This window comes from Emydura macquarii, unplaced genomic scaffold (assembly GCF_026122565.2).
Source record: "Emydura macquarii macquarii isolate MOO-44397 ecotype Brisbane River unplaced genomic scaffold, CSIRO-AGI_Emac_v2 contig_201, whole genome shotgun sequence".
NCBI classification, from domain to species: Eukaryota; Metazoa; Chordata; order Testudines; family Chelidae; genus Emydura; species Emydura macquarii.
Window position 1 is genome coordinate 742,797 of NW_027130338.1, and position 12,519 is coordinate 755,315.

The window sequence follows — 12,519 nt, forward strand, 5'->3', positions numbered from 1 at the left end:
CAAGTCTTTCAAAACTGTCCTGAGAGAGGCACCAGTGGATGATGACAGAGAAAAGAAATGAGCAGATCATGTGGGAAGAAGGTTGAACAAATCAACTAGTTGTCAGGGAGTCTGGTATTAGTTTTAAAAGGGTCCATTAAGCACGTGAATGCACTTACACCCTCCCCCCAGCCAGCACTGCACTGATTAAATAAGCAGTAAGATCTTAGCAGGATAACCATAAAACCCCAAGTTATTCTTGTCACACAGTGGTAAGGATGGAGCTCAGCATATGTGTCACTTCACTAGTACGGAGTTCTCCCTCCTTATTCTATCTACTGCATCTCCCCTGGGGCCTTCCCATCAGACATTCTGTACCAGCTCAGATGCCAAGCTCCTATTGTCACTGACAGTCACAGCATAAATGCATGTACCTGCTGTCTTTTGGCTTGAAGACTTGCACGGCAGCAAAAAGGAGGGGATTTCACAGCTGAGTTTAAGACTGTTCCCCTGTTATAAGGGAACTTTTAGGCAGGAAAGAGACCCCTTGCAGGCTTGCTCCCTGCATGGAGTTCAATTATACCCTAGAATATTTCTCCTTCCCCTTAAAAAGGTCTCCTATACCCCTGGCAGAGGTCTGAGAATTCCAGCCCCCTTCCACCACCAAAGCCCTGGGAATCATCACTATCAGCCACCCGCTGGTTTAGGACTCAACTGATCCGCTGAAAGGTGGTCACAGCCCAAATAGGACAGTAGAATGTCCATCTGGGGCACACTGGGCTGCCTTCTGTAAACTCCTCTTTGCACTCGCTGACCTTACAGTAGCCTCTGATAAGAGTAATTCAGTGGAACATTTTCTGTGCAAAGAATTTCTGCCTGGGTTTCTTTATTGTGCCAGATGGTAACAGGTTTGATTTGCAGAGCCACTGAGTACCCTACAAACCGCACTGAAAACCCATAGCAGCAGTGGGTTTTGGGTGACCAGCACCTTTAGAAAAAAATTCAGGCCACAAGTGTTCCTGTTTTATTTGCCCAGCCTTTGCTGGCCTTGCCACCCAAGACATGCTTCACCCCCCCGTCAACTTCTCCATGTCAAAACAGCTCTGGCAGGGCTACTTCTGCAATACAAGTACAGAGTCAAGTTCCTCTGAAAATGAGGCTTTATTCCCATAAGGGCAACCAAAAGCTCAGTACAAGTCATCTTGAATTATTCACACTCCTTGGTAACTTATTTTGTGCCCTTTTTTTCCTTAAAACTGCAGCTTAGGAAAATATGTCATCAGTAAACAGCCTATATAGTTTCTTGTCAGCCAAACCTCATTCAACTAGATATCAGGCTGAGAATAGCCCCTGCATGTTTTATGTAGGAAATATTTCATACTGATAATTGTCTTGGTCTATTAGATTTCAGTCCCTTTTGGGAAACAGAATGAACAATAACCCCAAAACAAAAAACCCATTCCAGTTAAATGAAAAATAAAAGAATTCTAAGGGTACTCATGCAGATTGGCACTGCAAGCAAGATGTATGGTGCTGTCAGACTCATCCACATGTACTGCAAAATATTGGAACAAACAGCTGATTAACAGCAACAGTGTGAGGAAAAAATAGAAGTTCGGAATAGAAGAGAGCATTTTGGTGATGTTCAGTGTGTTGACAACAGCTCCAAAGTGCCTTATGGTCTTTAATGTATTTATCCTCACACACCCGTGAGGTCAGGCAGTGCTAATATCCCCATTGTACAGATAGGAAACTGAGGCACAGAGAGGACACATGGCTTGCCTAGGATCACACAGGAAAGCAGAGGCAGGGCAGGGAATTAGTCTGGGACTCAGGAGACGTAGATTTTACACTAACCATTGACTGGATAATCCTTCCTCTCTAGACTAGTAAAGATCAGATACATCCTGAGATGGGGATACCCATTCCTCCTGCCCCCCCAAAAGCACCAGGCATTTCTCCACCAGCTCACCACAAGGCAAACTGCAGTACATCCGGCACTGACTCTTTGTAAAGGCTTCCTTCTGCCTCAGGAGCCTTTGAATTTAAGCAATGCTGGCAGCAGCTCTAACTCAAACTCAAAGTGCTTTCTCAGACAACAAGGCAGATAGCTCTGTGATTACAGCTTCCAGAGACGGGAACCAAAACTCTGCCAAAAGAGAATTACAGAAAGTTTAAAGAGTATTTTAGGAAGTATTTTTCCAGTTAAGAAAGGGAGGAGGATAGATCGGTGTACTGGGAAAGTCTCTGGAGCTTGCAGGAGAGGAGAAGGCAGCTAGAGAAGCTTGAAAAGACAAGAAAACTATAGCCGTTTATTCAAAGTGCCTGAAGTTTGTTTTGCTTTGCTTTTAAAAAGGTGGGCACGGGAAGAAATGGACCTGATCCAAACCAGCCAGTTAGATTTTGCCAAGCCAACCTCACAACTTCTTGTTGCAATTATTGCTTCTGAGCTAAGATGTGTGTGCACACATACAGAGTTTACCTTGTAACGTTACTTTACTGTGGAGAAGGCCTAAAATCCCCCCCCGAAATCTCCACATGCTTTTGCTAGGTACGGAAGCCAAGCCAAGAGGTTTCTGAATTCTGCCCTTGTTTACCTAGTACATAGAAGAGATACTTATTCAGCTACACACAAATTAAACATCTGATTTAGACCCTCAAAGAGGCTCTCATACGCAGAGATTTTGATAGGCTCCTCAAACAAGGAAGATTTGACAGACCTCACCTGGCTTTCTTTCATGGCATTTTGGGACACCTACATCACTAGAGCTTTGATTCATTTTTATCTTTTATTCAAACCACTGATCTCTCATTGATCACAAGATCCAAAAATCACAAGGCCTCAGGTACGCTGTGACTGAAGATACACACAGTGGTAAATAATTTAGGGGACCTATACCTAAAAATGCCATGAAACAAAATATTTTAAAAACAGCAAGACACTAGGCTTTATCTATGGTGCATTAGCAATTTTGCTAGCTACCATAAACTCTTTCATTTAGGTCTACTGTAAATGATGACACACAAAAAGCATGTAAAAACTAGTCTCGTCCACACAATGCATGGGGCCTTTTAAATATTGCATACTGTCACAAAGGACCAATATTTCACATGAAGGACTCTGGGCCCAGCAGTCCCCTCCCACACATAGCATGTATTCAGCTCTTATACCTTGCACTAACCAGAAAGCAAGATGTACAGGTGTGACAGACAGAGGGATTGCTCTCTTCTTTGTGGCATTCCACCTGGCCATCAGGGGTATGGGTAGCTATCACAGTTACTACCTAACAGGGCTTCTGACATGTAGTCAGCCAGCTTCATCTCTGTATTTGTTATGTCAGCCAGCTCCTCACAATCCTTTCAACTTCTTTTCTATCATACTCTGCCTAGTATAGGGATAGGAAACTTCACAGCAAGCGATAACTCTGAACCCCATTCTTCCTACTAACTGGAGGCTGAAGACTAGCAGAATTTCAACTGTGAAGCAAATGAATGACAAGAAAGTGTGTCACACTTACATTTTAAAGCAGCTGAGGCACCACATCAGCACCTCTGGTATCCAGTGACACACAGCTTGGTGGCCAGGAGCAGCAGCACCACGACTGTTATGCTAGGTAGTATTTTGCCGGTGTATTGTAGTGCCTAGCTCTGGATTTATTGTCCTTTTGGCACACCAAAGGAGTGGAGCAACTCTTTGTTTACTTAAGATGGGCTAGGATTCCTGCCTGAGGACAAAGACTATATAACCATCTTTGTGTCATCCCTGGTAGAGGATGACATCAAGAGTGCAGAAAGTGGAATAGAACATTAACTCCAATTGCTGCATAAAACTTCCATACACGTGAATTCAGTTTGAAACAAACTTCACTGGAAGTCAAGCCAGGAGCAGTCACAAAGGGGCTGCCTTGGGAGACAACTTTGCTGACAGGCTGGTGAAAAAACCCAATAGCACCAGAGTTAAGAACTCTTTCTCATAGAGAGTCATCCAGTTCAATCCTTTCCAGCCTGAAATGCCCCTCCATGCAATATATTTCCACAGCTGCAATATACCACATTCTGTTGCTGTTTTAAAGGGGTTTGTTGTATTGAGAATTCCAATCAGCCCGAGCTGTTTAGAACCTTTCCCTGTTTGTCTTTACCGCAGCCAGTGCAGTGATGAAGTTTATTCAAATACCACAGCATCTCCAAGTTTACTTTCTAATGCAGTGCAGATGTGAAGGTAGCAGTCCCTGCCTAGACCCAGCATATATTCAACACCAGGGAATGTGAGACACCCAGCTGTCAAGAGATTAGGATAATTAAAAGCGCTGCTGCCCAGGTGGCCATTTGTAGGAACGTGCCCCAAATTTCACTGAATGCATTTTATTCCAAGGGACGCTTACACACATACCCCTTCAATAAAGTGGTTCCCCCACTTTATCCAAAACAGAGAACACCAGAAATACAAGAAGGAGGTAAGGATGTTATAGAAAAAGCACCTTTTACCAGCTAGTAAAACGCTTGGAAACTGATTTCATTCCCACCAGTTGCCTGCTTCCCCAGAAGAATCCCACATGGCAGCATACAGAACAGCCACATTCATTAAAGCCCTTTGCTCCTTAGCACTTTAGTGCATCATTTGAGACTGTGGTGCAAAGAGTACTAGGAAGGCTATTCTTCACAGAATGGCCTTGCCCCTATGTAATGGGCGGTGGTTCAGAGAATAAAGAAAAGGAGATATCCCATAACTACACTGCACCAGCCAGCAGTGCTGCAAAGTTTGCCAACCTGTCCAGGAATCAAAGCACCATGGCTCTGGTCATTTGGAGACAAACATATGCCAAGCTGCCCCAGAACATTCCTTCCCAGCATTGTGATAGGAGGCGAGCACTTTTGCTTTAAAATTAATGTGCACAACACTCCAGTAGTATACAACATGTCTATATTAATGTAAGTTTGACTCAGCAGAGGAGCAGCTTTGTCTAAACGTTATCTAGAGTGAAACTGAAGGCATCTCCCCAGCCAGCAGCCACAACCAGAAGCAGCATTACATTAGCAACAAACCCAACAACACTATCCTCCACCCTCCCTTGCTCCCACCATATTGTCAAGCTCAGATTCAAACATAGGGCCTGATCCTGCAAAAATGTATGCCTAGCCACCCCTTAACTTCCATTTGCAAGTTTTTTCAGGATCTGAGCCATCTCACATTCACACAGCAGCCCCCACACTGAGATTCTGGGGCAGCACTGAATAGCAGTTTTGGAGGGGGATGGGGGTACATACATTGATCATGCCTTTCTACAGAGGGCTTTTTGTACCTCAGTGATTTATTGTGTTTATGCAGTTCAACCCCTTGATTTGCATGAGTGGGGACTCTCTCTGTGAAGCCAGGCCATCCTGTATGTTGTAAATAAGGATTTATAACACCAGCATACACATAAGAGCAAACATAGGTCCCCACACTGCAACAAGCACCACACAGGTAGACTCCCCATATCCCATAGGATTCCCCATTGACTTCAACAGGGCCCCCGTCCCCAGGCCCAGCAGTCTGCACAGAGTCCATTGCAGGGGCAGGGCTCAGCTCATTAACCTGGGGTAACAAACATTTCCCAGTAGAGAAAGCCCCCTCGTTGCCCCCCCAGCAGCAGGCTGATCTATGCAGGCAGTAAACCACAGATACTCATAGATGAAAACAGTTCTTACCAGCCATTTCCTCCCACAAGGTCAGAGTCCTTAGAGAAGCCTTTGTTCCATCCAGACAGCAGACAGCCTGGGATCCAACAGGTAATTCTTGAAGGGGAAAGTATAGAGGTATCAGGCCAATGAGCCCCAGGAAGAAAGAGCCCTTTCTCCAGCAGCTAAAATCAACCCTAGCACCCCTTTAACTCTGTTGAGCACCCATAACAATACAGTTGTAGTCACCTTTCCCAGGAAGCTAAACCCACAAGTAACAACACCATGAATCCTGTGATTTCACCACAGCCTCGCTCCCAGCAAGCAGGAATGTAGTATACTCACTGCCCCCTAATCAGCTAATGCTGACCAGCTGTGGCACTCTCACGGGTGGAAGCTCTTCTGCTCTACTAGCTGTGATGTGCAGGAAGAGGTTCCCCAGAGCAGCTGGGTAGGATTGTGTCACCACACAGAGAAGCAGGGTTCCCTAACCCTCCTCTGGACACTAAACCTTTCCTGTCAGAGAAGCTTATCCCAGAAATACAGTGAATCTAAGGATCAAAGAGTTTGCTTTTGGGATACACCAGATGTAAGGTACTTAGAGAAAGAAAGAAAACAATCCTAGTGGTGGATACTCCTTAGCTGCTCTAATAGGCCTTCATATACCGCCAGGCCCTCTTTCAAATGACACTAGTGCAACACTCCGCTCTGTCTCAATGCACAAAGCATACTTCCCAGGAATAGAATACTACCCTTTACAGTGGGGTGCCCCAGTATTGTTTGCCAAGTGGTCCTGCAGCCCCCTCTTGAATTTGATGGGCAAGTTTTGTTAAACCAAATTAGTAGATTTTCCACATCCTCACCTCAAGTGCTCCCAGAACACAGAGTTTGGTAGCCTAAGGCCCAATCCTCCAATGTGCTGGTATGAGGCTTGAGGGAAGGAGAATTTGCAGGGGTTCCCCAGTTAGAATGTTGGGGGCAGATTGGCTAATGGCAAGGATTGAACTGGTGAACTCCTGAGCTTTTTAAAAAAAAAAAAAAAAAAGCCTGAGCTAAAGGGTAAAGGCTTGTAACATGCTTCTGCGGGCTGGGACTCAAAGTGCACACTGCCCAATGGGTTACATGAACACAGCCTCGTGGCAGTCGCCACCTCACGACAGGCAGGCGGGCTGTAGCTGGAAAGCTGGGTTCAGTTTCCTGATCTGTCAGATCCTCTGAGTGACCTTCAGATGGAAAGCTCCTTAGGTCAGGTCTACACTGCCACTTATTTCAGTATAACTTACATCTCAAAAGGGTGTGAATAAGCCACCCCCCAAGTGACGTAAGTTACACTGACCCAAGCACTGGTGTGGACAGTGCTGTGCCAACGGGAAAGCGTCTCCTGATGACATAGCTACTGCCTTTCACGGAGCTGGGTTCATTATGCTGATGGGACAGCTCTGACCTGTTGGCATAGAGCAGGGGTGGCCAAATTTACTGACCCTCTGAGCTCCATAAGATAATCTTCAGAAGTTCGAGAGCCACAAGACATGCACAACCTTTAAGTATTTCCTGAAGACCCCCATGTTCCCCCCCCCCCCATTCTCTGCCTATTAGACTGGGGACTAGGTGGGGGGAACTCTGAGCTTTTGCCCTGTGGCGGGAATGTTGGGGTTAGGAGCTTCTGCCTTGCAGGAAGGGGACCCACATGTGGCTCACAAGCCGCGGTTTGCCCAGCCAGACATACAGCATCTTCACCAGATGGGCTTAAATTGCAGCATGGGTGGTTTAGGTTGGACATTAGGAAAATCTTCCTGACTGTCAGGGTAGTTAAGCACTGGAACAAATTGCCTAGGGACATTGTGGAATCTCTGTCCTTGGAGGTTGTTAAGAACAGTTTAGACAAACATCTGTCAGGAATGGTCTAGCTATTACTTAGTCCTGCCTTGAGCGCAGGAGACTGGACTAAATGACCTCTCAAGGTCACTTCCAGTCCTATACTTCTATGATTCTATGAATTAAAGGACATGATCAGGCCAAAAAGTGTTAATTACAGCATGTGAGTAGTGATGGAGGGATGCAAGAATTACTAAGTGCCTAACATGGAAGGGGAAGAAAGACTGACTGAACAAGCTGTCTCTGCACATATGATTAATATAAGGATTTTTCAGCAAGGAGTCATTGACGTTAGCATGGCCCAGTGACTCCTCAGATTTAAAGGTTCCTGACGCAGTAGCAGATGAACAGCTGTCTCTTTCGTTCAGTTCCTTCAGCTGTGCACTGGGGATGTAGCTTTGGAGAGAGAGAAGCATCACAAAAGAGTAGCTTCCAGCTGACCTGCTGTGAAGGGCCATTCCAGGTAGAAGGTGGATTGCACAGCACCAGAACTGTCATTACAGCTGGCAGAGAGGATTCGTTCTCTTCTGTCTGTTCTTGTTCTTGGTTACAAGTGGGATCTGAGGCACATGCTGTACAGCAATTTGTATTGTTGCACCTTCCTGAGCATCAAGAGAAGATTTCAAGGAACATTGATTCATATGCTGAATCATCAGTGCAATGGAAATGAGGGGAAAAAAAGTGACACACTTGCATTCCTGCTAGATAAAAGAATCTAAACAACTTCAGCACCCACAGACTGCAGAGGTTGGGCAATCCCATCACTCAATGGAGGAGTCCCATTATGGCCAAATACAGCAAAGAGGTTTTCACCTCCATTTTGTTGTTTTGTAACATTACAATCCCGCTTCATGTTAAACTCACCATTATTGTATCTTCTCCCAGCTGCAAGGGTCACTGGGAACTTGCACATCAGATCCATGTGCTGAGGACTAGGAAGAATGGTTTAGTGGACAGAACACTGGGCTGAGACCAGTTCCTAGTGCAGATGCAGATTCCCTGTGTGACCTTGGGTAAATCGCTTAATCTACCTTGTGCCTTAGTTCCCCAGCTGTAAAACGGGGATAATTCCTCCCTATCCTACCTATTAATGACTGAGGTCTGAAATACTTTGGTGCTGAGGATCATACACATTTTCCCAGTTACATAGAACCCTTGCTTTGCTTCGGGTGCAGTTTGCACTAGTTACTCTACGGTGTACTTACGGTTTGCTTCTAACTATTGACTCTTAGTGGGGAGAAATACCTGTTCTAGTCAGTGTTTTTTGGAGTGTGTATGCAACACGTATGACGATGCAGTAAGAGTGCTGCAGAGTTGTTAAGGCAGAGCGACAACACACGTGCAGAAGTACGGCTGCTGGAGGGGGAGTGAGCACAGTAATAATCTTACTAGATTGAAAATATGAGATGCCAAGAGAACCAAATGCTGTGAAGTTAAAATGACAGGCTGGCCTGTGCCAAAAAAACATTTTGCATAGTTCTGCCTCTTGTGTATGGCCTGTACCGGGGAACAATTGCACCTGTTTAAAAGTGATTTATCAGATGGAAAGCAGTATCCAGAAGGATCTTTGGAGAAGGGTTATATTGCAGTCAGTGATGGGAATACATTTCAAATAATACATCGTTGCTGCTTTGTCACTGTTAAAGCTGTGGGGGGAAAAGGGAACTAGAGACTGAAATTTAGTGAGGAGTTGGTATAAAAATTACTTCATGCAAGGAAAGAAGTGATTTGGAAAAACAGTTGGAGCTAGAAATCAGCAAGTGAAGGTCTATGTTCTCCTTTTAGCAAGTGCAGCCAATTACCCCCCAAGATGATGTAAGTTGCTTGGTATCTTTGTAACCTGCATTTCACAATGCCCTGCACTAAACTCTCAGCTAACAATATGAATGACGTAGTTGGCAGTGACAATACATTCTGCTGGCAGCTAATGTTTTATAGAATTCTGAGGCACAGCAGGAGTTACTTTCCCACATGTGCAGAGATGGATTTAACACATGAACAGAAAATAGGATTATGTTTGCAACTTCATTGCTGGAAAATGAATAACCTGATGGAAGGAAGATATTTTGTTCCCTGTATTTTCTCCTCAAATGACCAGGTTGCCTTTAAATAAACTATAAGAATCATGGTTAGAAACATGGTTGCATGTTCTGGGAATGGCCAGTTCTTTTGGGGTGGAGGGAGGGAAGGGAGGTTGTAAAGATTCTTTTATCAGTAGAAGTTAAAACCATTAACATATTCTATTTTTGCCAGAATGAAAATAGTTCAAGTTAGGAATCATTGGTTGATTATGATGTAAATCAGAGTAATTCCTGTATATTTCCTGAAGGTTTCCTGTTGTTCTTGCGTACAGTAAATACAGAATATATTTAGAAGCAGAGCCTAGTGTGAGACACTCTTTTAATGCAGATGATCGCTGAGTGGCTCTCTTTTTAAATAATCAGTCTGACATTGGTACTCTTGGGAACCGCAGTATAAATTATCTCATAGAGTCTACATGTCTGCCTGAAATAGCCCCACATTATCTAGTGACTGTTGGTTTGGAATTACTAACTTTCCAAAGAGGCATTAAAGCTGCTGCATATCTGGAGCTTCCTCAAAATGGCAGAATTTGGCAGATGATGATTAAAACTCTGGCTCCTGACAGAAAAGGACATTCCAAGTGTTTAGAAGATAATTTCCAGTCATCCACCCACTTTCCCTTAATTAAACGGAGTTATGTACCACAGAATCCACACGTGGTTCTACACTGACCGCTGCAGGAGAAGTGCTTGTGAGCTCCAACAGGATGCATCCCCCATCTACTCCTCCCCAGTGGCAGGAGAGGCTGACAGGTGGAATTAAGAAATGTTGTATCAGCAAGGAAGGCGGAAAACACCTATTCATGATTGACTGCACCTTCCTTAAGGCAAGGAATGATCAGTAGTGCCACTGGCTCTCTCCATTTCCAAACTCTTTGTTCACCAAGAGTTGATTGTTATTCACTTGCATTTTGCATATATAAACTCTCTATAAGAGTAGACAAGGAACAGAATGGTAATAGCTAAATAACGCCTTCAGAAGCACAAATAATGGCAGCTTTCACAAGACTGACGTCAGCAACTGATCAAATTTACTGGCAGTGGGATAGAAAGCATATTTATGCCAGACACACTGGGCTGTCCTCATACCAGTCTCCAGTTCGCATTCCTCACCTCTGTCTTATTACTCAGCTCTCACATTTATTAGTCTCTAAATTACTAGCTGCATTTAGCTGTGGTAACAGATTAACCTTTCGTTAAGCAGGGTGAATAAACAGGTCCTGGAAGCAGTAATTTACCTTGATGCTTACTCTGCCAGCACTTGCCAAAGCAAGATTCTCTCTCTATGCTTCTGTAGCGTGCCCTTCCCTGTCATCTCTGAGGGGGCTGTGTTTTAGGGAGATCAGAGACTTTTGTCTGGGTCTGTTCCTAAAAAGCGCTTGCTTGCAGCCTTTCTTTTAGAGAACTCTGTACTCAGATGAAGCCTCCACCTGACTGCAACCAGTAATATGAAAGAGCCCAGTGAACCAGGGATCTCATCAAAAAGCCTCTAACTCCAGATTACAACCAACTCACTATTAACTAGTCCAGAGAGATTTTGAGCAGATGGCAACTGTCATATATTTGGGAAGCATCACAGGCAGTGCTGGAGGATGCTAAAAACATGTAGACACTCATATAGCAGCAACTGCCCACGTTTCAGGCCCTCCAGCAGCCTCTGTAGAAACATTATGACATCAAGCTTGCTATGAAGCCGTGGATCTAGAACCACCGTTATACCAACTCTGTTGTGTAGCAGTGAAATGTGGGTGCAGAGGAAGGCTGAATAGCAGTAGACTGATGTTTTAGATTCTTGTCATCTTCGTCAGAAGCTCCATGTTAAGTGGTAGGACGAGATCAGGAATGAGGATATTCATAGCTGAATCCAGCAATTGCTTCCATTAGCACTGGTTCAGATCCAGCAACTTTCTTGGTACAGATAAATTAGGATAGAAAACAATTAATTGGAAACTGTGTTTGCCAAGGAATGCCCCTACATGTCTGGCAATCGCATGAGCATCAAAAGCCTTGGAGATGCACTAAGATCACCAATGTCTGAACATTCAGCCAGACCGTCTGAAAGGCCTGGTTAGAGATCGATCTGAGTGGCGCTTGAGCTGCCTGGCTGCTGTGTCCCTTTGGGATTTTCCTTGATTATGATAATGATCACAATTGTTTTCTTTTTTTAAAGAAACTCTAAATGCCCAAGGCATTCAGTTTCCGAATGTTTAAGATATGACTCACCAATTAAAAATTAAAAAGAGAGCAGTTTATCTTTGGTTGTTTTTTAGGTAATATTTTAAAGAAGAGGGATTGTTAAATAAAAGCAGCTGGTGTTTACTGTTAAAACTTCATTCTCAAAGAAGCTCTTTTTGAAAAATTGATCATAGCAGGATATTTCTCTGGTAGAAGAAACTGATAAAAATTTAATTTATATTTTTAATCAATCTTTGATTACACTTCACCTTGTCTCTGTATCTACACTCTGAAGCATGGAAAATATACTGATTTTGTTTCTTATTTTGGATTTTTGTTGGCTTGGAATTAATATGAATATTCATTTTCCTACCGGTGGAAAACAGCACAGTCTTGCCAACTCTCAGGATTTTATCATGAGATTCACAATATTTGCTGTTTTACTGAAAACTCCAGCTTCTGAAGACAAGTGAGATTTTTGTGAGAATCTCAGCTTTCATTTAAAAAAAAAAAAAAAAAAAAAAATTCTAGCCCCCATGGTTGCTTGAAAATTTAACCAAGGATCCTAAAGGCTCAAAAACAAAATAAAAAGAACATAAAATTATTATTATTTGTAAATCTCTTGATTTCTGAGGGCCTGACTCATGATTTTTCAACATTTGGGTTGACAATACTGGTAGTAGGGCCAATGCTTTGTAATAGGGCTGCGATATCAGTAATAATAATAGAAATGTAGGCCTGGAAGGGACCT

At 43.7% G+C, this 12,519-nt stretch overlaps 1 long non-coding RNA gene across 2 annotated transcripts in view; it reads right to left on the reverse strand.

Moving 5' to 3' along the window:
• The window catches only part of LOC137151034 (uncharacterized), a 122,134-nt gene that overhangs the window by 22,194 nt on the left and 87,421 nt on the right, over positions 1-12,519 (reverse strand). For both annotated transcript variants that reach the window (XR_010919143.1, XR_010919142.1), the window contains exon 2: positions 5,668-5,754. This is a non-coding gene — a long non-coding RNA (uncharacterized lncRNA). The remainder of the gene's footprint in view (positions 1-5,667; positions 5,755-12,519) is intronic.